The sequence below is a fragment of the Triturus cristatus genome, chromosome 3_1, assembly GCF_964204655.1.
Source record: "Triturus cristatus chromosome 3_1, aTriCri1.1, whole genome shotgun sequence".
In the NCBI taxonomy this organism is placed as follows: Eukaryota; Metazoa; Chordata; class Amphibia; order Caudata; family Salamandridae; genus Triturus; species Triturus cristatus.
In genome coordinates this window covers 840,475,822-840,499,320 of record NC_140583.1, presented here as the reverse complement: position 1 = coordinate 840,499,320, position 23,499 = coordinate 840,475,822, and the positions used below count along the sequence as shown (strand labels likewise).

General features: G+C 46.0%; 1 protein-coding gene across 5 annotated transcripts in view; it reads left to right on the top strand.

Moving 5' to 3' along the window:
• The window catches only part of HOXD3 (homeobox D3), a 426,989-nt gene that overhangs the window by 212,150 nt on the left and 191,340 nt on the right, over positions 1 to 23,499 (top strand). For 4 of the 5 annotated variants that reach the window (XR_014978916.1, XR_014978917.1, XM_085645237.1 and 1 more), the window contains exon 1: positions 8,187 to 8,500. The exons of the other annotated variant lie outside the window; for it this stretch is intronic. The gene's annotated coding sequence lies outside the window, so the exon portion shown is untranslated. Of the gene's footprint in view, positions 1 to 8,186; positions 8,501 to 23,499 lie in introns of those variants that run through there. 5 annotated transcript variants of the gene reach the window in all.

The following is a 23,499-nucleotide window of genomic DNA, read 5'->3' as shown; positions in this document are numbered from 1 at the left end:
ACACTGGGTGGCACTAGCCTCTTGGGAGGTGGCGACCCACCGATAAAAGGGAGATGCAATCCGGCTGGGAGAGACAGCGGTAAAGCGAACTTGCAGGTGTGCAACGGGATGCTGGACAATTGGGACATGGCGCACTTATGCATAGACGGCCGGGCCGGTGGTCGTGATTGCAAACTTGTATGGGGTGGGGGAGGGGATGGAAGGTAACATGCAAGTTAATCAATATTCATGCTTCGAACTTCTGCCCACATCCACTACGTGGATGGCGATGTGTGAACCTGGTGACACCCCCCGGAGGGTGCGCCCCACTTCGAAGCTAATTACACTACAGTTGAAGTTACAGTTACTTTTGGGATGGCTTTGGCAAAGTTCGGGTGCTAAAGTGGGTGGGGGGAGGGTGGGGGAATTGGACTCTAACCGAATACAACCTCTGTGTCTAAGAAGCATGGCGAACTCCTTGGCAAGGTACTATCACATATATAATGATTGCACTCAATGTATGCCGCTGTCACATTCACCTACCACAGGGTATACAACAGTGCACTCACGATATGGAACCCTGACTGAACATCTAACGGGGATCATCCATCACCCTATACAAACGCATGTCACGTAGGGACTCGCTGAAATTACTCACTTGGAACGTGAGAGGGCTGGGCAACCCTAAGAAAATTAGGCAACTGTTTGCTTACTTTGATAGGCTGCGAATCAACATTGTTTTCTTGCAGGAAACACATTTGGGTCGAGACGGCACTTCCACACTGGGGGTTAAATGGGCTGAGTCGGTCACTCACTCTAACTACTCATCTTACTCCAGGGGAGTGAGCATATTGATTAGGAAGGGTACGGGCTTTGACATTACCGACGTTCACAGAGACACGGCGGGGCGGAGCGTGGCAATAGCTGGCAAGATTCGAAGGCAACAGATCCTATTAGTAAACACATATGGCCCTAATGTGGATGATCCGGGGTTTTTTAGAAAGGTATGGGACACCATCACGAACATGCAGGCGCCTCACGTAATTTGGGGAGGGGATTTCAATGTCACGTTACAAGACGCGCTAGATAGAGCAGCACACACTGCGGAACAGCATGGGAACGCCAGGACAATGTTACGGGACGCAATGGAAGACCTACGCATGGTAGATCTGTGGAGGGCGCGTAACTCGGGGGTAACGACAGCGACACACATAAACGCGGCGAATAACAGTTGGTCAAGGATAGATTACTGGCTGGGCACACAAGACGTACTCTCATGGGTATTAGATGTTGTTCACTTACCCCGAACACTATCGGACCACAACCCGGTGCTTTTGGAGGTGGAGGTCCCACACTACGACCCACCGCCTTTCGCCTGGCGTTTTAACGCAGCGGCGCTAAGAGACCCTGTATACGTTAATACCATACAGGAGGCAATAGGAGACTACTTTGACCTTAACGGCCCAACAACGGAAGACCCGGGTTTGTTATGGGAGGCCTTTAAGGCTACAATCAGGGGAGTCTGCCTCAGTACAACCTCAGGCATCCTCAGAGTTCTACGACGGCAACTGCGCACACGCGAACAGGCCATTCACACACTGGAACAGTCATACACCCAGACGGGAGACACCAAAATCTTGGGGGAAATCCAGGTACTACTGACAGAGCATGCTAAACTTGCAACTGAAGAGCTGCAATATGTGTCTAAGCGAGCTACTGCGAGAAGATATGGGGAAGGAGGTAGGCCTGGCAGGGAACTGGCCTCAAAGATATGCGCAGGCAAAACACCACAAAATATCACGTCCATAACTACTGACACCGGGGAGGTGATCTCAGACACCAAGGGTATACTGCAGGAATTCATGAACACATATGGCGCACTATACAAGGCACACCCCTCACCGTCACAGGCTGAGTTATTGAAATACATGGAGGACATAGAGATGGCGTGGCTGGCTGATGGACATAGGAAGTACTTAGAACGCCCTGTAACTGTAGAAGAAGTCACAGACACCATTAGGCGCTTACCTAGCAACAAAGCGCCAGGACCGGATGGCTTTGTAGCGGAATTCTATAAGGCATACGCTGACCTACTCGCCCCGCATTTAGTGAACTTGTACGGGGCGGCACATGAGGCCCAAACACTGCCGGCATCAATGAGGGAAGCCTTGCTCATTGCATTGCTGAAACCGGGCAAAGAAATAGATAAATGTGACTCATACCGTCCTCTATCATTGTTAAATGTAGACACAAAAATTATAGCTAGTCTGCTGGCAGACAGACTTAAACCGCTTATGCCGCTGTTGATCAGGCCTGACCAGTCGGGTTTTATTCCGGATAGGGCCACTACACACAACACACGCACACTGTTCGCATTAGCACACTATTTGGATCCGGAAACGAAAGCTGTGGCAGTGCTACTAGACGCTGCTAAAGCGTTCGACACTATTGGTTGGCCCTTTATCCACGCAGTGCTGGTCCGCATGGGCTTCCCGTGGATCTTTCAGAGGTGGATAGCTATGCTGTACACAAACTTGACAGCACGCATCAGAGTAAACAGATACATCTCAGACCCCATACAAATCTGCAGAGGCACTCGGCAAGGGTGCCCACTCTCGCCGATGCTTTTCGCTTTAGTGCTGGAGCCCCTAGCCTGCAAAATCCGGCAACATTACCATCACTCTGCGATTCAAATGCCCTCCCGACCCATCCATATCTCACTCTACGCGGATGACATGGTGTTATATGTTAAACACCCTGAACAGCACCTGAATCCGCTTCTGAGAGAGTATATAAAGTTCGGTCGCCAGGCAGGTTTACAGATAAACTGGGATAAGTCCCTTGTATTGGCGCTAACAGACAGCACACGACCGACCGCATTAGATTATCCCTTAGAGTGGCATGAGGAACCCACCAAATATCTGGGCATATGGTTCCACAGAGAGCCCGAATTGGTAATCAGGACGAACTACGGGCGGGCGATTGCAGCCCTGGAAGACAAAATTAAAAAATGGAACAGGCTTCCGCTGTCCTTGGCGGACAGGGCAGCGATTGTGAAGATGGTACTTCTACCAAAATTCCTATATTTGTTTAACAATATCCCTATAAAACCACCCGCTGCCGTCTTCCGCAACATCAAGGCGCTAGTCCTTAGTTTGCTATGGGCAGGCAAACAGGCGAGGATGGAATTACGCACAATGACACTGCCATACGCGAGGGGGGGGTTCAAAGTTCCAGACTTCTACCTATATTACCTATGCGCTCAGGCGCAGTACGCGCACTTCTGGTACCACGAAGTGCCCTTCCTGACACACGTGGCGGTGGAGGCAGGTGACGCCGACCCGGTCCCTTTGGCCAGTATGCTCACGCATAAGCGCACCAGGCTACACGACCGTGATATTAACACAGTTAACACGACCGCAGAAGCATGGAGACTACTGGGCAGGGAAGCAGGCTGCCTGCCGCTATATGCACCCACACTCCCGCTAGCGCATCACCCAGCCCTCTCGGTAACACAAGAAAGGGTTGGCATGGATCTGTTCCGGCGGGCCGGAATAGACACATTGGGGGACCTGTACACAAATGGCGAATTCCAGACACTTGATAAGTTGCAATACATCAGCAATCCAACTCCGCTGTTCAGTTTTAACTTCTATAGGCTGCAGAGAGCACTACGGGAACACTACCCGACACATCCGGAAGAACCACCTACCCTAGAACCTCTACAACTACTCCTGACTACACCCAAAGCATCTCACCTGGTCTCCAAACTATATGCGAGTATACAAGGGGCGGTAGGGAACAACACACACAAGGCCCGGGACAGATGGAGCGCTGGACTAACAGAACCCCTGACGGATGTAGAGTGGGATTCTGCTTGCATGCTCACGGGTATGCTGACTCCCAACGGGAACTTGAAAATTATACATTACAAGTATTTGCATCAAGTGTACCACACACCTCAGAGGCTTTACAAACATGGCTTACGGGACGATTCAAAATGTTGTAGGTGTGGTCAGGAGGATGCGGATTTCATGCATCTAGCATGGCACTGTCGTAAAGTGGCGGGATATTGGGAACAGGTCATAAACGTTTTGAGTGAAATGCTGGGGGTTGGCGTGCAGTGCGAGGCGAAGGTCTGTCTGCTGGGTATTACTCCACATCTGAGAGCTTTGAGGCGTAGATTCTGTGCTGTGGCGCTACTGCTGGCTAAAAGAAGGGTGTCGCTTCACTGGCAAAGTAAAAGAGCGCCAGAAGTTAAACGCTGGCTTGAAGACATGGTGTATTGTCAAGATACGCTCGTCACATACGAAGAGGAGTTGCCGGTCGGCTCTAAGCCCAAAGACTATTGGGGGTACCTACGAGCCTATTTGCTTGAGCATGGCACGTCAGACACAGAAACGGAAATTGCGTAAGCTGAAAGACTGCAAATGATAACACAGGGTGATCAGTTGTGCAGTGCCGACGCTTGGGAGGGAGGATGCCGTGACGCAGAGGGGAGGTTGCAGGGGGTGACCTATAAGTTGGGGAATGTAATGTTAAGATAAGTTTCAGTTAAAAACAAAATGCGCGTACAATACACTAAAAACTGTTAAAATGTAAGACTACAGATGTACCAGACAGCGAGCGGAGCACTGACACACAACTGCATACTGTCGGATAACACGCCGCCGGTCCGCTGGATGTCGGCTGATGGGCTGTGTACAACTAGCATTGTAGCGCAAAAACTGTAATTGCATGTAGCCGGCCCGAGGCGGATGTAGGCAAGTGCAGTATAAATGATTCTCGACATGTTGGATATGTGTTAAAAAGTGCAATAAAATTCTTACACTGGAAAAAAAAAAAAAAAAAAAAAACATTACACGGATAAAAAACCAGGATTAAAAAAAAAAAAAAAAAAAAGAATCTGGTCGCCCTAAACTGCCCCATCGTCCTATCCGACTCAGTTAAGTCTCTACGCATCACCCTTGACAAGAACTTATCTTTGGAGGCCCACATCAAAAACTCTGCAAAAAGTGCTCTTTTCTCTCTAAAACACCTCAAGAAATTGAAACCTTTTCTTCCCCATGATGACCTCAAGACACATCCCTAGTTCTCTCTAAAATCGACTACGGGAACGCCATCCTAACAGGGACTCCAAAAGCTCACCTAGCCCCTCTAAAGACAGTGTTGAACATGGCCGCTCGAATAGCAATCTGGAGTAAAAAGATTTGATCACATCACTCCTGCTCTCAACTCCCTCAACTGGCTTCCCATGGAAGGGAGGTGTATTTACAAACTGGCCTGCATCACACACAAAACCCTTCACTCTCCGGCCCCTAACTACCTGAACAACAAACTGGTAAGAGCAGGTCAATCCAGATCGCTGAGAAGCTCCAACTCACTCCTTGTTATTCCTCCGAAACTGAAAAAGAAAACCACACAATACCGATCGTTCTCTGGCAACGCTCCCAGGATGTGGAATGCTCTCCCTAGAGTCCTCAGATGCAACCCCTCCTTCTCCTGTTTCAAAAGGGACCTGAAAATCCATCTCCTTAACAAATACTTTCCTGACCAACGTCAACTAAGACTTTAATGTCCGAGTTTACGCCTCTCTCTTGACATTCAAGGATAGTTGGCGACCGGACTGTGTTAACCACCTTATCTTCCATGCTGTATTTTTTTTATCCCTGGTTTTGCTTCCTTACTGCCTGCCTACTATGTAATGCAATTTCCGTCTGTTTTTCTTTACAGTATGTATGTAAAGCGCTCTGATACCTACGGGTCAAGCTAGCGCTATATAAAACTTTTAAAATAAAATAAATAAATAAATAAACATTTACCCTGTGAACTTTCCCTCGACCGCTGAGACCTTGCTACCTGACCGATGCCCGGTGGAGCTACCCCAATAGCAATAGGGGAGATGGACTGTGGATTCCCTCCTAGGCCGTCACCTACCCAGCCGGACATTGGGTAGACCTTCCTTCGTCTCTCCTGCCGTTATCTTCCCCCTTCCCCTACACCCTTCCCTCTTACCCCTATCCGACCTGGATCCTGCACACCCTTCACAACATTTACCCTGTGAACTTTCCCTCGACCGCTAAGACCTTGCTACCTGACCGTTGCCTGGTGGAGCTACCCTGATAGCTATAGGGGAGATGGGCTGTGAATTCCCTCCTCGGACGTCACCTACCCAGCCGGACATTGGGCAGACCTTCCTTCATCTCTCCTGCCGTTATCTCCCTCCTTCCATCTACACCCTTCCCCCTAACCCCTATCCGCCTATTTATCCTTCCTCCATACTATTCAAATGTGTTTCGTATACCCGATGTAACCTGTAACTGTTTTTAACTGTGTAATAATGTGATTCCTAATGTAAAGCGCTCTGATACCCACGGGTCTAGCCAGCGCTTCTAGTAACTTCTAGTAACTGAGGTAAGGTGTAACTGATGTAATTTTGTAATTTCTGTGGAACCTTATGTAAAGTGCTCTGATACCTCCGGGTCTAGCCAGCGCTATATAAAACTCCCAAAATAAATAAATAAAATAAGTGTGAGCTGCAAGTATCAGTCGTGGCAAGGAGCTCTGCGGGTGCCGTGGAGTAGTGTGGAGTGGAGCAAAATGCGGTGGGATTCTTGGGGGCACAGGAGGTGGTGGTAGAACAGTATATAGTGTAGCAGCGGTTTCTGTAATAGTGTGATTTTTTAAGACGGGAAGCAAAGTCGTTTGCTGCTGATGGAGATTGTATGATGACACCTGTGCATGGCGTGTTCCACAGGATACCCAGAAAAACTCCTTTCTGGTGCCAAACTAAATGACTGCACGGTGGATCCATGGCAAAGGGCACCACCGAATGCCCCTGGTATAAACATTGCCACCCTGCGATCTAGATGCCACATGGCAGAAATAAATGGGCAACCAGTTGAAAGGATCACATGCCCCGTGTCCTCCATACCACGAAACATTCCTCAATCCTCGTCCCCTAATTTGAGTTTTCACCCGCCTTAACGACATTGAACGATTTAAAAGAGACGCTTGTCTCCTGCTCCGCTCTTGTTTTTGTGGCTCAGTCTTTCCGCTGTATTTTGTACCAGCCCTATTTAGATTCCCATCTCGCATAGCAAAAGGTGTGTGTGTCTGTGTGCTTCCTCGCTCTAGCATTACAATATCTTATATCTGTCCAGCTCCGTCCAAGGCAGGCAGGAGGTTTATTTATACAACATGTCTTGATATATCTCGAAAACGCAGTGCGCACAGAGGCCACAAGCCCACTTAGCACAGCATTTAACATGCTCGTGTCCAGAAGGAGTGGGTGTGGCCACAGCGTCCTGTGCATTCACGTTTAGAACTTGCTGGCAGGGGTGGGGGTGTTCTGCAGACCTACACCCGTCCTAACATCGAGACACAGATTGTATTTTCATTAAGGTATTGGTTCGTGTTCAATACAGCAAGTCAAGACGTCAGTGCTCCGTGTGCCTGTTCAGAAAAATGTGTATGTGCTGTCGTCCTATTGCAAACCTCGAAACTTGGATTTTAATTGAACGGTACACTCTAGTAAACGTCGAGTTTTGCAGAATGCATTGGTTCTTTGAATCTAGTAATGCGATAATGGTAAAAAAATAAAAATAAAAGCAATGCTATTGCTAATACGCATTTTGCTGCAATAAAGAGTGTTTTATCGTTGTTGGATGTGTATTGAGAAGCAAGTCTATGTGGTTTTAGAAAGAGTTCATATGACGACTTGAGGAAGTCAAGTCCGTAAAAAGGAATGTTGGACGTGTATCTAATGCAGTGCGTGTGGTCGAGCAACGATCCCTGTTCCGGTACGTGTGCTGTGTAAACACCAGGGTGCTCGGTTTACCATGGGTGCATTCTTGTCAATATAAACAGGGGCTCTTTCGATACTGGCACAAATTATCAACATGGTATGTGATGTTCTGCGCTGAATTTAGTAAACCGTACTTTCACTTCACTTGAATTCATATTTACCCGTCTAATAATTGCGAAAACAGAAAGCTACTAAAAACGCCATAAGGTTGCAAGGAGGAAAATGGCGCTTGTAAGCAGATTGTGAAAAAAAACCCGCAAAGAATGCAGTAAATTCCTTTTTGTTTGAAGAAAATTTACAACTTAGTTATAGCCCTTTTTATGGGCTGCCTGTGCTCTGGATTGGCTGTTGCCGGTCATGTGCGCGCAGCGCTCGCCTCCGTGGCCTTTTCCCCGATTTCCCTGGCGGATTTTCTCTGCATTCTGTCTTTCGAGAGCCCCTTTCCTTCTTTTCTAACGTTTGTCTCCGAAGAGGTGTACTAGAGTTGGTGTGCCGGCCGGCGGTTCGCAGATTCCCTTTATTTCCAGAATCTGAGAGCCTCTGGCCCCGCTGACTGCGTCCTCCCCACCGCAGGACGAGCTCCCGGAACCCTTCCCTGCTGAGCCCCACTGGGCAGCACTACTCCACCCTTGCCCCACTGCAGTCCGCCCCCGGTGCCGGAGATGGATTGGACGGCCAGTGTTGTGCCCGCACCTTTGCCCGGATGCATTCAGGGTAAGTATGTCTCTGGTCTGTGTGGTGGGGTTTGGAAAGAGCCACCAGGGTCCTGGCTGTGGGGGCAGTGGTGGGTGGACGGGTGTGGGGTGTCAGGTAGGGAGCAGTGCCGGGCTTGCCCCTCGGTTCACCGCAGCATTGTTTAGTCTTTCGCTGAGCCCTTAGCTGGGGCTCCTGGGAAGCACAGCTGCCTGTGCAGATAGATGTGGAACTTGCAATCTTTTGCGTGCTCTTGTTACCCGATTATTTCCTTTTTCATGAGACCTCGAGCGCGTCGCCGACGAACACCGGGTAGCACATTGAGGGCAATCATTGAAAGGCTGCGAGGCCCCTCGGCTGCTGGAATGTTATCCCCGGATATACTGATGTTGTGGTTTTTGATCACAGGGTTGTTATTGCACGCCATTAAATATTAACAGGTGTTGCCCAGCTTCGAATTTTCGCTGTTAATAATTTGTGAAGCATAAAGTGGCCGATGGCTTCATGCGGTTTAGGACTAAACTGAAGATTAGGGCTTCCGTGAGCTTCGGTGCACAAGACAGACGTCACCAAAGTATTTCACCTGGAAAACCGACTACGAATAAACGGTTGCATTGGGAATATACCATAGTCCGCGAATTTCCCTTCCTTGTTTACTGATATGTCACACAGATGTTGTGTAGTAACGGAATCTATTGCTATAAAGTGGGCATGTTTGAGGCCCCCTCCCCCTTACGCACGAGTAATTAATTTCACGGAAACAATGGGTCTTTTCTGTGTTACAATCGTTGCAACCCATGTTATTGTCATATGACTCCTACCACACAGCGCACACGAGGAGACATACCGAGAACAGCATTCGACGGATACAGAAGGCATGACTGTCCGCTGTTAGTGTTTTTCAACTAGCGTTGTTGGAAAAAAACGAAAGTATCTTGCATTTCCGTAATGTTGGTTGTAACTTCAAGTTTTAACGTTTGACAGCACTAGATGGCTGTGACGCTGGAACATTTAATACAGTAGAGTTGGCTTTTGACTCTTGTTTATAGAATTATCAATTCATACATTTAATGTTAGTGGCGTTACTGCCTCTTGATAATCTCTGCAGCTATCTGTCCGTAATTGGGGACCTGCAGGAATGCCCGTCTGTCTTTCTGTGCGTTTGCTGGTCTGTTTCACCGATACAGTGTCAGGGATATGTGTGTTTCTGTGTTGTCTGCCTATTCTGAGTATCTATCTATCTATCTATCTATCTATCTATCTATCTATCTATCTATCTATCTATCTATCTATCTATCTATCTATCTATCTATCTATCTATCTCTTTCCACCCATCAATATCAGCCTGCCTCAATGCTCACACTTTTTTGTCGCACACACATTAAATACTGGATCAGACAGAAAATAACAATCTTGCCGCGTGTTTTTACGCAGTAGAAGTAACCGTGTACTCTGTATGCCCGGGAATATTTAGTGACCTTATGTCATACCCCGACAGGATCAGACCTCATCCCTCTCGCTGCAGTTTTAAAAAACAGAAACGCAGACGCTGCCTGTGGTCTTCTCAGAATGTAAAATACTATGCTCATCGAAACGCTGAAAGATCACGGTTATAAAGTCTTCTGCGCTGCATTTCTACAGCTCCTAAAACCCTAGCTAAGTCGTAGGCCGTCTAGTCACAAGTAGAATACCACCCGCCCCACATTGCGGAGTCTGGGGGAGTGCAGGTGAAAGAATGACGTCTGCGAGGGTGTGGGGCGTGATCCCGCGCGAGTGCCGTAGTCTGCAGCTGCGGATGTGACCTGGTTTTTAACCAGAGCCTCTTTGCCGCAATGCGGCTGCCTCCATTTTCAAAGTCACCGGGCGCTTTCTGAACCAGCAGGCTCCATTTCAAAGTATCAGCGCTGCTTTTGTAACGAAAGCAGTTAGCAGCGTAAATCAGCGCCAAGCACTGGGCATGACCTTTTCTAGGCGCAGATACCGGCTCGATTCCATCCAGACCCCGCTGCTGCCGTGTAATATTCCACAAACACTTCAAACAAAATGCCACCTCGAGGTGTATATTGTTTATTCTTGGAGGCAAAGAAAATACGAGTTTGCCCGTTCAAAACTAAAAAGCACTGGGGCCAGAATCTCTAAGTGACCAAAACTGGAAATAGTTTTCGTACAATAACAGTGGTGGTAGAAATCGTTTTAGCCAAAAGGCCTGGATGGAGCTTTGTTTAGTTAAACGGGGTGTGTTTTAAAGTGAGGCGTTGGGGCTGGAAAGTTTTACGATCGCCCTGAGAACAGAAACGTCGAACAAAGACAGTATTTCACTGCAGGCTGGCAGACAGCTGCGGAAGGTATTTACAGCTTTACTGCAGTGCGGCACTGCGTGCTGCTGCGGCCAGGAAGTGAGGGGGGCAGGGGCTGGAGCAATCTGCATACACATGTAAATTGGAAATGAGGTGCAATTTGTACAAAGTACCAGAGCCAAAGTGTTTTTTGAAAGAAAAGGAAGTGTTTTTTCGGATATGCTCTTGAGATGGGATGGTATCTGTGAGCGATGCCTTCCTGAATGAACATGGAGTACATTTTGAATTGTTGTCGTCTGTGTGGCTTTTAACCCCTACATAAAACAGAGCTCTTCCTCACTATGGATAGCACGCATTTTTGTGGATGTCTGCCCCAAGTATGGCTAGTTTAGCAACGGCCGAGCTCCAGACCTTTGCAAATGAAAAATAGCGAAATCTGTTTGCCAACTGATTGCCAATAATATGTTATATGTTAAAATGGTGAATTGTAAACAGTTGAATATGTCCACATTTCTGTGGAAACAAGAGCGCCCTGTTGTTTCTACATGCAGTATCTTGGCGTGCATGCGTGTCACGTAGCCCTGCAGCAAACAAAAACCGCAACTACCACGCACACCTCTTTATTCCTACGAAAACAAAATGGCGTATTCCAACCTTTCACTGGAAATACATTTCCTCGATGTTTCTATTTATCAATGTTTTTCTCATCTGATACATAATGCAAACGCACACAATCGGGAATACTTAATGCAAATGCATCTGCATACTTTTATATACTAAATGCGTAGGTCATCTCTCTGAACAAAAGCAAAAACACGCACACAAGCAAACATAATGCCTCACACTTACGAAAAACTGCATTGAAAGCACACATATTATATTTATATATCCATACAAAAAACAGGGAGCAGTCATGCACCACACAAAGGCACATACATTGCACAAACGTACACAGACGTACTCACAAAAAAAGACATACATACACCGAAGGGCACACAAAACAACAGAGCTCGTAGCCAAGCACGGAATACAAACACGCAGTGCATACACATATTACACACGCATACTTATCTATAAACACAGTCATTCCTATATAAAAATAATAATAAGTCACACCATGCAAAGGCGATAGAGAAGCTTTTGTATACATGCACAGCTCAAACTCACACTTATATTTTACACATAGTAGCACTCCTACAAAGCTATATACCAAGTACAAACGCGTATACAATCTACACAAACACACAGGCATGCACAAAGGCACAAGCACAACATTCGCACAGAAGCACACACACGCCATAAAATGTGATACACACATTGTACACATTTATTGCACCGGCCTACAAGCACGAGCGTTTACATACACAATGATTCGTGCACAAGCTCACAAGTAACGTGCAGTAGGGTACACACAGAAAAACATGCTCCTCTATGCAAGCACACCTATAGAAGCAATCTACACAGACGCACACATTGCACGTAAGCCCTCACACACCGATGCTCCTTTGTCGCTACTTTTAACGGCCACTCCTACATTCACCGGCAACACTGACGCACACAACTCTCATGTGCACTCGCCCGTGTTTCTGACTCTTTAACAGGCAGCTATATCCCAGCAACACACGAGCAAACATACGCATTGCAAACGGCCTGGTCGGTACTGCCTACTCCTTAAATGACAAAAGTGCATATGCCTGGTAAAAACAAGCGCCTCGATATAATATAGAAACGTATAGGAGAAGAGGCTGCAGAGAAAAAGCAGGATTGAGAACGACAGAATAAGAACAGGGAAGACGCCATACAAACAAGATAAAATATATAAGGGCAATGTGTGCTGCATGTCATCAAAGAATGCCAGTGACAAAATACACAGTGCCGCACAGTGTGTTAGAAGGGAGATCTGGACAGTGGAACAAAGAAATATAGCAAAGAGTGTGAACGGAGGAATTGATGCAGGAAAGTACGAATGAAACGCTGCAGTGAGTCATGGAAAAGAAGGAGAACGTGCATGGGAAGGAAAGGAAGCAAGGTGAACGGCAGGGGTGTAAAAGGAGGCGAGAAAGGATGAGAGAGGAGAGAAGAAAAGGGAGGGGAGGGAAATGGCGGGAAGAGGAGAGAGGGCATGAAGGGATCGAAAGCAAGGGAATGGGGAGATGTAGGAGATTAAGAGGAGCCACAAATGGATGGCAGAAACAGAAGGGAGGAAATGGTAGAGGAGAACACTCAACAACACTGGAAAGAATAGTGAGAAAAGAAGGAAGGGATGGGTGAAAAGAAGGGCATGAGAAAACAAGAACAATCGGCGCCCTCGTCAGGAAATAAAGAAGCAAGTATGAGAAGAGCTAGAGAGAGAAGAAAAGAAGAGGAAAACAAAAAAGTGCAGGGCGCGAGACCGAAGACTTAATAATATTTAGAAAGAGACATCGAATGAATGAATGACCGAAAAGAGACTGGCTATGGCTGGAGAGGTGCTACATATAGAAAGCAAATAGAAAGCAGCGGAGCTGACTGTGCGGGGGAGAAAGGGGTCTGGTCCACTGCAGGGACAGAATCAGAAAAGAGGCGTGGCCAAGGCGAGAGCTCGGAAGAAACTGTGAGAGGGGTGGAACTTAAGCGTGCTGAAAAGGAAGTGGGCTTTAGGAGAGAGTGAAAGGCTGGGGCATAATATACATCCAGGATATGCAGGGTGAGAGGAGGGAGCAGGAGGAAAAGAAAATGTAGAGACAGAGAATGCGAGGCAAGAAAGGAGACAGCTAGAGAAGGGTAGAAAGGGAAAACTAACGAGATTAGGGCTGCGAAGGAAAGAGCATGGAGAAGGAAAGTCAGGAGGGAATTAAAGAAAGACTGGGAAAAGATAGAGATGAGGCGCAAGAGCGAGTGAGAAAGACAGGGATGATATCAAGGAAAAATGAGGGAGTGAGAGAGATGGAATGACAATCAGAGAGAGGTCCAGAGTCAGCCAAAGAGAAGCAGAACCAGAAAGAGGCTGGGAAGAAAAGATAGAGAGTGATAGAAAGATAAGCCAGACAGTTTGGAGACATGAATTCAGAGGTGCGAAGAGAAAACAGAGCACAATAGAGGAAAGGGAAGGCTCGGGCAAGAGAGACGAGGGAAGAAAGAAGAGATTTAAAATGGCAGGAGAAGAAATAGACCAGAAATACAGAGGGGGGTAAAAATAGAGCGAGAGTGACAGAACCACAAAAATGTAGGGGTGGGAGGCGAAGGAGAAACAGAAACTGAATGAGCGAGAGAAGCGCAGAATCACCGAGAAAATAAAAAGTGGCAGAGGACAGACTCAGCTGGAGTGGATGAGAAGGGACAGAATGAAGTCGGCATTAGATGTAGGGAGAAAGGAAGGGAGAGGAAGGAGATGGGAAGAAAGATGGAAGACAGGATGACAGGGAAGAAAAAAGAAAGCAGAAGGGCAAAATGGATGAAGAGGAAGCAAGGGATGAATAAAATGGAGGATGTTAAGGGTGGCTGCTTATCAGAGCGACGGAAGAGCGAGACATTATTAGAAATACACTGACAGGCGAGTACATGAGAACGATACCAGAAGAAGGAACAAATGAAGGGAGAGAACAGTGACTGCAGCAGGCAGGATGGAAGGTCACGAATGTTACGAATGCTGCAAGGAAACGGATGTAGAGGATATTTGTACGCGGGGAAGCACGGGAGGGAATATTGTTGATAGAAGAGAGAATGAGGACAGGTTAGGAAAGATTCTTAAACCGCGAGTTGTAAAAGAACCGTAATGCGAACTCAGTCTTGTTTTTTTGAGATCATAAGGACGGAATGTGAGGCCATACAAAAAGGGAACGAGTAGAGTGGAGGAGAACAACCCGACTGTGGCTGTGACATGCTGTTGTGGGAAAGAAGTGGACAAGTCGACAGGTCCCGCAGCTATTCATATTTACAATTCAAATGAGAGAAAAGGGCAGGAGAGGTGGGTGAGCAAATGAAGGAAGGCAGAGGGCTGCACTTAACCAATAGTGAACATGAAGTGAACACAGATAGACTGAAAAATAATTCAGGAGAACGTGTGACAGAGAGGAAAGGAGGAAGTCAGTGAGAAATACAACAGCAGTGAATCAAAGCCAGAGGGAGGGAATGGAGTTAGGAAGGCAGAAAGGCAGAGGAAATGGAAGAGCCGGAGGGAGCAATGGTGTAGTGAATGGAGGGGATACATGGAGGAAAGGGAGGGAGTGGAACGAGGAAAGAAGTAAATAAGTGATGTTCAGGGGCATAGAAGGAAGTGGGCGAGGAAATGAGCAAAGAAGGGAGGGAGGAAATGAGGAAAGAGCGAATGGAGGAAGGAAGGGAGGTTATATAGGATGACATGGAGGGTTATAGGGAGCTGGTGGCAAATGCTGAGATGAAGAGGTTGTAGAGAGAAGTAATTAAGGAAAAATGGGTGAAGGAAGGGAGAAGTTAAACAAGCACTGGCAAAGCCAGTAGGTCTCCTCACTAAGACCTGTTGTCCATGCATTGACACTTCATTTTATAAGTGCATGCCTACAAAAGGATAAAGGCTTTTTTTTAAAATCAATCTGAGATGAATCACTAAATTAAAAAAGTAGTGCGAAAACGATTTATTAAAATGTAGCTACTAAGCGACTTTACATTTTTTTAATGAAAAACAGATGAGTGGGTTGAGGTAAAGGGTGCAGTAACACGGTGGGGAGAGTCAAGCAATACTGGCTGGGGGAGAAGCAACACAAGGGAGAGAACGTAGGCAAAATATATCAACGTAGAGTGTGGATGGGAGAAGCACAAGGGGTAGAATAAGCAACACGAGGACGGTGGGAAACAGCACAAGAGAATTACAACTGGAAAACATTCACTCTCATTGAGTGCTTGAACAAAAAGAAAATTGTAGTTCCCTGAAAGCAGACAGAGGAAGCATAGAAGGGAGCCAATGAAAGTGACGGCAAAGAGGCCATGCTTCAATGGGGGAACAAACACGCGATAGACAGGCTGAAACTAGAAAAGTAATCCAATAGAAAGCAAGCAAATAAGACTAATGATAAAGCCAACCAATGGTAAGTAATAAGTGAGCTGCAAACCCCTATATGATCTTGGTAAGCCCACAATATGTATTTTGGGAGGGTAAGAGAGGGAATGATGAACGTAGATGTAGATAAAATGACAGAATAAAGAAGGAAAGGAAGAGAAAAGAGAAAGGCGGCAGTGAGAAAGAGAGGAAATGATGAAATATTAAATGTAGGGAGGGATAGAGGGGTGAACGAAGGTATGGGTATAAGTTAAAAAGTAGAAAAAGAAGGAAGAAAACATACAAGGGAATGGGAATGGAAGCAGGGAGTGCAGAAGAACAGAAGGAAGAGGTAGGGGCCATTGAGGGAGAGGGAGGGTTAGGAGAATGCTAAGAAGGAGAAATAAATAATGAATAAATAATAGTGAGGGTGAAAAGTTGAGAATGGAAGCAAAGAAGGCAGTTTGAGGTAGAAAGGTGAGCAGCGGCAGCTGCTTCGTTAAGGCAGAGGAGCGTCACCACACTGCTCTGTCAGACGTGCAAACATGAAAAGTGAAATGATGATAAAATAATGTCATCATTTTATTTTTCCACACTGAGCCGAGTCCAGGCAGGGCCATCCTGACTAGCAGTAACTGCAGCATGGAGGAGGAGCTGTGGGCACTGTAAGTGCGCATGTCAGTTTGACCGGCTGTCTTAAGACAGGCAATCCGACATGTACACTTAGATTTCTCCAACCTGAGCTGTGTTGCACAGTCAGGTGGAGAACAGGCACAGGTTCACAGGCCCTGACTGGGCATCAAGCCAGACCGCTCAGATCAATCCCAGCGCTCCTCATACTGGGTAATAGTATTACCAGCATGAGAGCAGCATTTGTATTGGTGTAGGGGAGTTTGGTAGCCTAGGTATAGACTGCTGGGAGCCGACAGGAGTAGAAGAGCACTGAGGTGGCGGCCGGCAGATAAGTTCTATTTTGTTTTTTTGTATTTTTCTCCCCTGCGCTGCCTCACCACTATTCTTTCACAGCAGCCGCCACTGAAGGTGAGATGGCGACCAGATGGAGACCAGTGGAAAAAGGGAATGCGAGATAGGAAGTGAGTTGGGCCTTACATAGAAATGGAAGGATAAACGTTAGGAAGGAAGGAGGGACGAAAAGAGAAAAATGAAGGAGGAAAATAAGGAAGGGAAGGGAGGAATTATATTTTGAAATGTTCAGTGCTGTAGTGAGTAAAAAATGTAATATGGAGTACCTAGTATTTAGACATAATTCTTCGGGTTCTTGTATACCTGCCCAGGAGGTACATAAGCACAGCAGAGGGTATGAGTATGACATGCCCAAGCCTTTTTTATTGGAGGTGGGCGAGTCACTGAAAGCTCCAGCTAGACTTAAGCTTGAAGCCTGAGTGGCTCATCGCGAGGTCCTCTTGGAACCCCGAGCTCATAACGAGCCAAGCTTTCATTTGGATTTTGCCTACTTCTCACCCTCTACCCAGGATGGGGTATTATTGTCAGAGTTGCCGACTTTGGAATTTGGGAACCATGTTTCAGTGAGTGCCAGCTTAACATCCTGTGAATCTGGCCAAATAACGTTATCTCCCCTTGCTAATAAACAATTTATGTGACCTTGTGTAATGTAAAGTGTGCCAATACCTTCGGGTGGAGGTTGCACCATATCAAAACTGCAGGAAAATGCACAAAGAGGTAAAAACAAAGCCTAAACATAAGGAAAGATGAATAGATACCCATTTACTAGCTGCTTTGTAACAATTGAAAGCAGAAAACCAGGATAAATCATGGTTTCACAATTTAAATTGTGTGATCCTAGACAAATATTTATTTAATCAAAACCCTTGTTTTCTTCATTACTGTGGATGAAAGCACTTTCATATATGGGAGTTCAAAATACCAGTTGTACCATAACCTATTGTGTTTGATTCAGTAGAATATAATGTTTATAATAATGTTGAATGTTTCATGTTTAAAAACTATTACTTTTTCTAAATACGTCTCAGTATAAAGCTATAATGTGAGGTTTTAATAGCAAAGCTTTCACGTGTTAAATAAATACACCTTTTGGAATTTTGAAGAGACTTTATCATATTTTACATGATGTTTGTTGTATGAATTAAATAGCAAACATTTTCAGGGCTCAGCTCTCGCCCCGCCCTACATGTTAATCTGTTGGGCCACCCACCTCTAGTTCTTGAGAGCCCTACACACCTTAGGAAGAAAGGGAAGAAGGGAATAGCTGCTGAAGAAAACGGCTAGGAGAAACAGAAATACATTGCTGGTGAGAAGAGGGATGAAAAGTTGGGTGAAAGTAAATGACGAAACTGGGGCTAGATGAGGCAGGAGATGGCGAGGAGCAGTGTCGCACAAGAGAAACGTGATGCGAGGAGGCTATAATAATATAGTGATTGAGGCACACAAAAAAAACAACAGTGGTTCAGAAGAAGACAAAGACGGAACAGGATTAGTGTGTCAGTTGCGTGGGAGCGGATATGAGAAGTGAGCAGGGCCGGGCTGGCCGCAGAGGGCATCCAGCGTTTCCCCAGTGGGCCACCAGAGTCGGGCTGGTTTAGGACCCCTTGGGGGTCATTTTTGTTACCAGGTGCCGACAATATAGCCCCCCCTCCCCCCCCCCTAACAAAATCGGCCGAATCCGGCCCTAGAAAACAGCTCGGCCGCACTCCCCACTTTCCCCCATGGGGGGCCGGCCGATCAGTTTTCAAGGGCCGGTTTTGGTTCCCAGTCCGGGCCTGGCAGAGAGGTAAACTGGTGCAGTCGGTACATTAAAGAAAGGAGAATGGCTAGACGAAAAAAAAAAGATGTGGACAAATGTGGTAAGTATGAATTGTTGTGGTGGGAGTATATGTGGATGGCTCCAGAGTAAGTAAGTGAGTGGTATGGTGAAGAGGGGCAATGAAAGCAAATAAGGAAAGAGGGTCGGGGTCATGGGAAGCCCAGGAATGGCGAATTGTCCCCCAGTGGCTCCCACAGACTGATGAGAGGCGTGGAAAAGGACGCTGGTTCTGCAACGAGACAGATAGCCGTGGCATAACCTCATCCTGCAGAGGAAGAACCCCAAGACAATGGAAGGGATAAAGGGTTATAGTGTGAGGGAGGCCATCAACGAGACTATCAGTAGAGGCAAAGGGTTTAGAACCGTATAGGTAAAGGAGTCAAAAAATAATTCTGGATGGAAGAAGGGGAGAAGGAGAGAAAATGCAGGGGAATGGAACCCTTCCTGTGATCTGAGGCCACATGGTGTGAGGAGGTTAGAGTGAGATACAAAAGGATGGGTTTGAGGGCTTTAGAGGCAAGGCTTGTTATGACAATGTAAGATCCGAGGGTCTGGAGTAAGCCTCTTGAATCTTTCGATCTGTCATTAGTTCAACACGACTTTTACCTCCAGGGTTCTAGGCGGGGCTGCAGTAGAGCTATGTTATGTTATGACATGCCATGTCATATGCATTTGCAGCGTCATGGGCCTTAACAGTAGCACGGAAACCCCCCTCCCTCCCCACTCCCACGGTTGTAAAAGACAGACATAAGTAGGGTTCAGTGGTCCCATCCCACACTGCCTCCTTGGTGCCACGGCTTCCGTGCACTTATAATAGCCACCCATGTCTGTGTGTCACATATAGCTGAGGGAAAGGCCAAAGCAGGAGCACGAGTTAGGGAAGAGACTTGAACCAGGAGAATATGCTTCCTGGCACAGACGAGCATCACCCTGTAGACGGGCCCAAATGCAAGAGGGAGAATACCTCCCCTTCTCCGGTTAAGTACTAAGAGAAAATGTAAACAATACTTGTCAGAATTATTAAGACATTTCAATCTTGAAAAATACATTTTTTTGAGTGACTGACAGGCTCGTTGAATCAAATTTAGATATATTAGGTAGTAGTAGTTTACGTCATTTTGGGACCATATTTCAAGTTTCTGAGGGCATGATTTGCGGTGTGTCGGGGTCTAATAGGAAAAGTCTTTAGGCATGTTTTCAGATCATTTTTTTACATAGAGCATTTAGGGGCTATAAGGAGTACTCACCATTTCACTAGTATTTGGAGTTGTGTTTTATGACAGCTAGTATTTTTGGGAGCATGTGGAGTAGAGTGGAAGAAAGAAAGGAAAGAGAGTATAGTTTGAATAGATGAAAGGCTGAGATGAAGAGGAGGAAGGAAATGGTGAAGAAATAAAAGGGAGAGGGAAAAGTTTAAAGAGACCGATATTTGCAAGGAAGGAAAGGGGAGAAGAGAGAAAGAACGCGAAAGAAATGGGAATACAAAGTAATAAATATATAATTCGAGGAAAAAAAGAAAGCAGGAAGGCATGAGAGCGATAAGACGGAATGAAGGATTCGTTGAAATAAAACAAGTGAGGGGATGACAATGACGGCATAAAGAAACGACGTTTAGCATATATACTCACTTCTGGTTTTTACCGAAAGATATTTATGAAGCCAAAATTGTCATTGTGAGTATAATTAAATCTTCCCCCGTGTCTGTGGGCCAAATCTGCGCTAGAGACATCACACGAGTCTTTAAACAGCTGTTGGATACAATGTTCTATAGATTCATAGTCCAATATCTTAAATTGCATATGAGGATAAATGATACTTTACGTGTAGGTAATTGTTCGAGTGAAAATTACATTGTTCGTCAAATCAGCGAATTAACACATTTATTAACATTTAAAAGAACATCGCTGCTTTAATATGTAACGAAATGGAATTTACAGGAGATAATGCAGAACCATTACGATTTGTATCAACCGATGTAAAATGACAGATAGATGATTCAGGGTATGACTATTAGAGGAAGCAATGCACTTGCTAGGCATTTCTTTCCTCTGGTCTAGTGAGCCTGTTGCTGTACTGCCTCTTGTCCAGTAGAGGGCGCTCTAGGACAACCCTCCCCGCCCTCGCTAACTTAGCAATCGTTTCTTGTGGTTGGCCTCAGGCGTTCACCTGCACACGTGACCGCAGGACAGAGCCATTTTTTACTAGCGCGAAAACGTGGAAGGGCGACATGTGCGCTGCTGCACATCCCTAACTAAGCACCGTCTGCCTTTCAAGATCAGGTAGCAATAAGCAGGCATGATAGGTGGGGCTATCTAAAACATGGGGCCCGCACTGCCAACGTCTGCGAAGAAGGGTTAGTAAACGGAAGCTCTCTCTGTGCCTGCCAAGGTACACACCGCTCCTGGCTCCGTTCCCAGCGTTCCATGGAGAAAGTAAGGGGGTCGGAGATTTCACTTCACCGGTTGGGACTGGTGGCAGCTTTCATTCTTCCTGTTTTCCCATCTTCAACCCAGCAAGCTGATTGCCCCTCGCATGTGAACATGAATTATTTTTAAGTGTTGTGAACAGGAGGGCTTTAAGTGGGATGGAAAAAGTATGTGGGGGGGGCTGTCTCTAGAAGGAGCGTGGCCTGTGTAGTTATAGCAGTATTGCAACTGCCTTCAAACTCTAATCATGACTAATTGGACCAAAATCAATGTCACCACAACCACTGTTTCCGTTGGATTTAATCAAAAAAGTTTTATTTCAAAAGAATTTTAGCACCATCTCACAATATCATCAACATTTTTAATTTAAATCAACAAAATCTTAATACAATGTCAAACCTTACACTCTAACATAGAAATGCTTCACTCTTCATCTAGCTTCACTTTTGCGCATTCTCAACAAACCCATTCATTCCATCAAACACTTCAACACTGTCACACTTTCACTACACTCTTTTCATACTACTCAACACTCTCAAACATACATCTGTACAATTTTTTGAAACAAACAAGTCTTTGAAAATACTTAATACAAAAAATCAAGAAAAAGCCATCAACAAAATAGATGAAACTAAGTTGCCAATGTGTGCAAAGTTCGTATTTGATTAGCCTAAACACTGTGGTCTACGCGTTTCAAATCCCTCCAGATAAGGGGATTCTCATCAGGACCAATATAGCTTCATCACTGCGAAACAATCAATCATTCAAATGTCAGTCTTGAGACATGCTGGGGCGATAAACGCCGGCTGCGAAATTATTATTGGAAAATCTGACTCAGTTTCAGTCTTCTCCTGTCCCGTTATAAACAGCACAACTTGAAAACAGCCCAACTTAGGCGGAGGCGCTTACGTTAACGTTAACTTGAATGCTCATACGGGGAAGTCTCTCTGTTACTTTTCACCGGAGAAGATGATGATGAACAACCAGGATTGTCCCGAGAAATTGTCCTACAAAAGTACCACTTTCTGAGGGATGTAAACTAGGGATTTCCAAACTTGAGGCCTCCGTTAAGGTTGAGGTTCTAGAGGGGTCAGATTTTACAGAGCTGTCGGTTTCTAGGGTCCATGCATGAATACCTTATCCACTCCATGTATTTTTCTGTGCATTCCGGTAATTATAGCCATGATTTTATAATATGATAAACAGGACTACAAATACTAGAATGCAAGGATATTGCCTGGACTGGGAGACCTACACACCCATGGATCATCTGAAGACTTCGTTCTACAGGTATTGTGTAGTGGGGGGCTGTGCCAGCCCCTAGCAGCCTTTTTGATGCTTCAGATTACCAGGACAATCCCACATTTCATTAGAAGTTGTTCTACTTCAGTTTTATGAGGAGTACGAACAATCTTTGAAAAAGCCATGTTCTTGATTGGCAATAATTTTGACAGTTTGGGGCAGATTTACCCAGTGCTTTAAATGGGGAAAAATAAGTGCAGGTACTCATTAAAATAGAGGTGTGGCAAGTGGGCGGGGCTAAGGGCACAATATGATCATACATAATTACTTCTGTACCAGTTGAAGCACATATTAAAACACATGAGAAATGTGTTTGTCAAACAAACAGATTAACTCATTACACAAAATGAAAGTCATGATGGCACTTTCACCCGAATGTTCGCTGCGCACCTGATTGACAGTGCAGGGTCTGTCTAGAGACTCTGTCCTTTTAATCACAGCGTGGCACAAACCCTCTCACCCCCCCTGCCGTTTGGGGACATTCACATGGGCGCTGCTTGAATCTTTGCCAGCAAATCTGCAAAGGCTGCTTCAGCCGAGTTAATTACTGCCCTGCACTGGAGGAGAAAACTAACCTGAGCCTGCCATGCTGCCGATCAGAGTACCGGTACTCTCCCTGGCTACAGAGAAGTGCCGGTACTGACGTTAAAAAAATTCGGAAGTGCCGGTACTCCGTACCGGCGAGGACCGGCCCATTTAAAGCACTGGATTTAACACTCTTTCGTGCAGGAGGGCATCCGCAAATGCTGCGCTGCGTGAAAAGGAGACAGGAGGATAGCTCTACATTTACTGAAATATGGCACTCTCCTCCCCTTTCCCTAGCGCCAGTGCTGAAATCAGCTGCTTTGTGCCACAGAGACACATTTGCGCCATGGTGCAAGGGTATCTCCGTGAGTCTAGCATAGGTTTTGTATTGCAAGGGTACCCTTCCAGAACAACATACTATGCATAGACTGACCTAAACCATTTCCCCTCTTTGTATGTGTGCTGTAAAGTGCAGCAAATGCACAAAGTTGGAAAAGGAAGGATAAATGTTTTTATTTCTCCTTGCTTTTCCTACTTCAAAAAGGTGCAGTTGTCTGACGCAAAACCCTGTCAACTTATTAGTAAATTAGGTTTAGCATCAGAAACCTTGGGTAGTTGCATGGGAGCGCCCATGCTCCACCCATGGTTACGCCCCTTTGGCGCTAAGTAATACA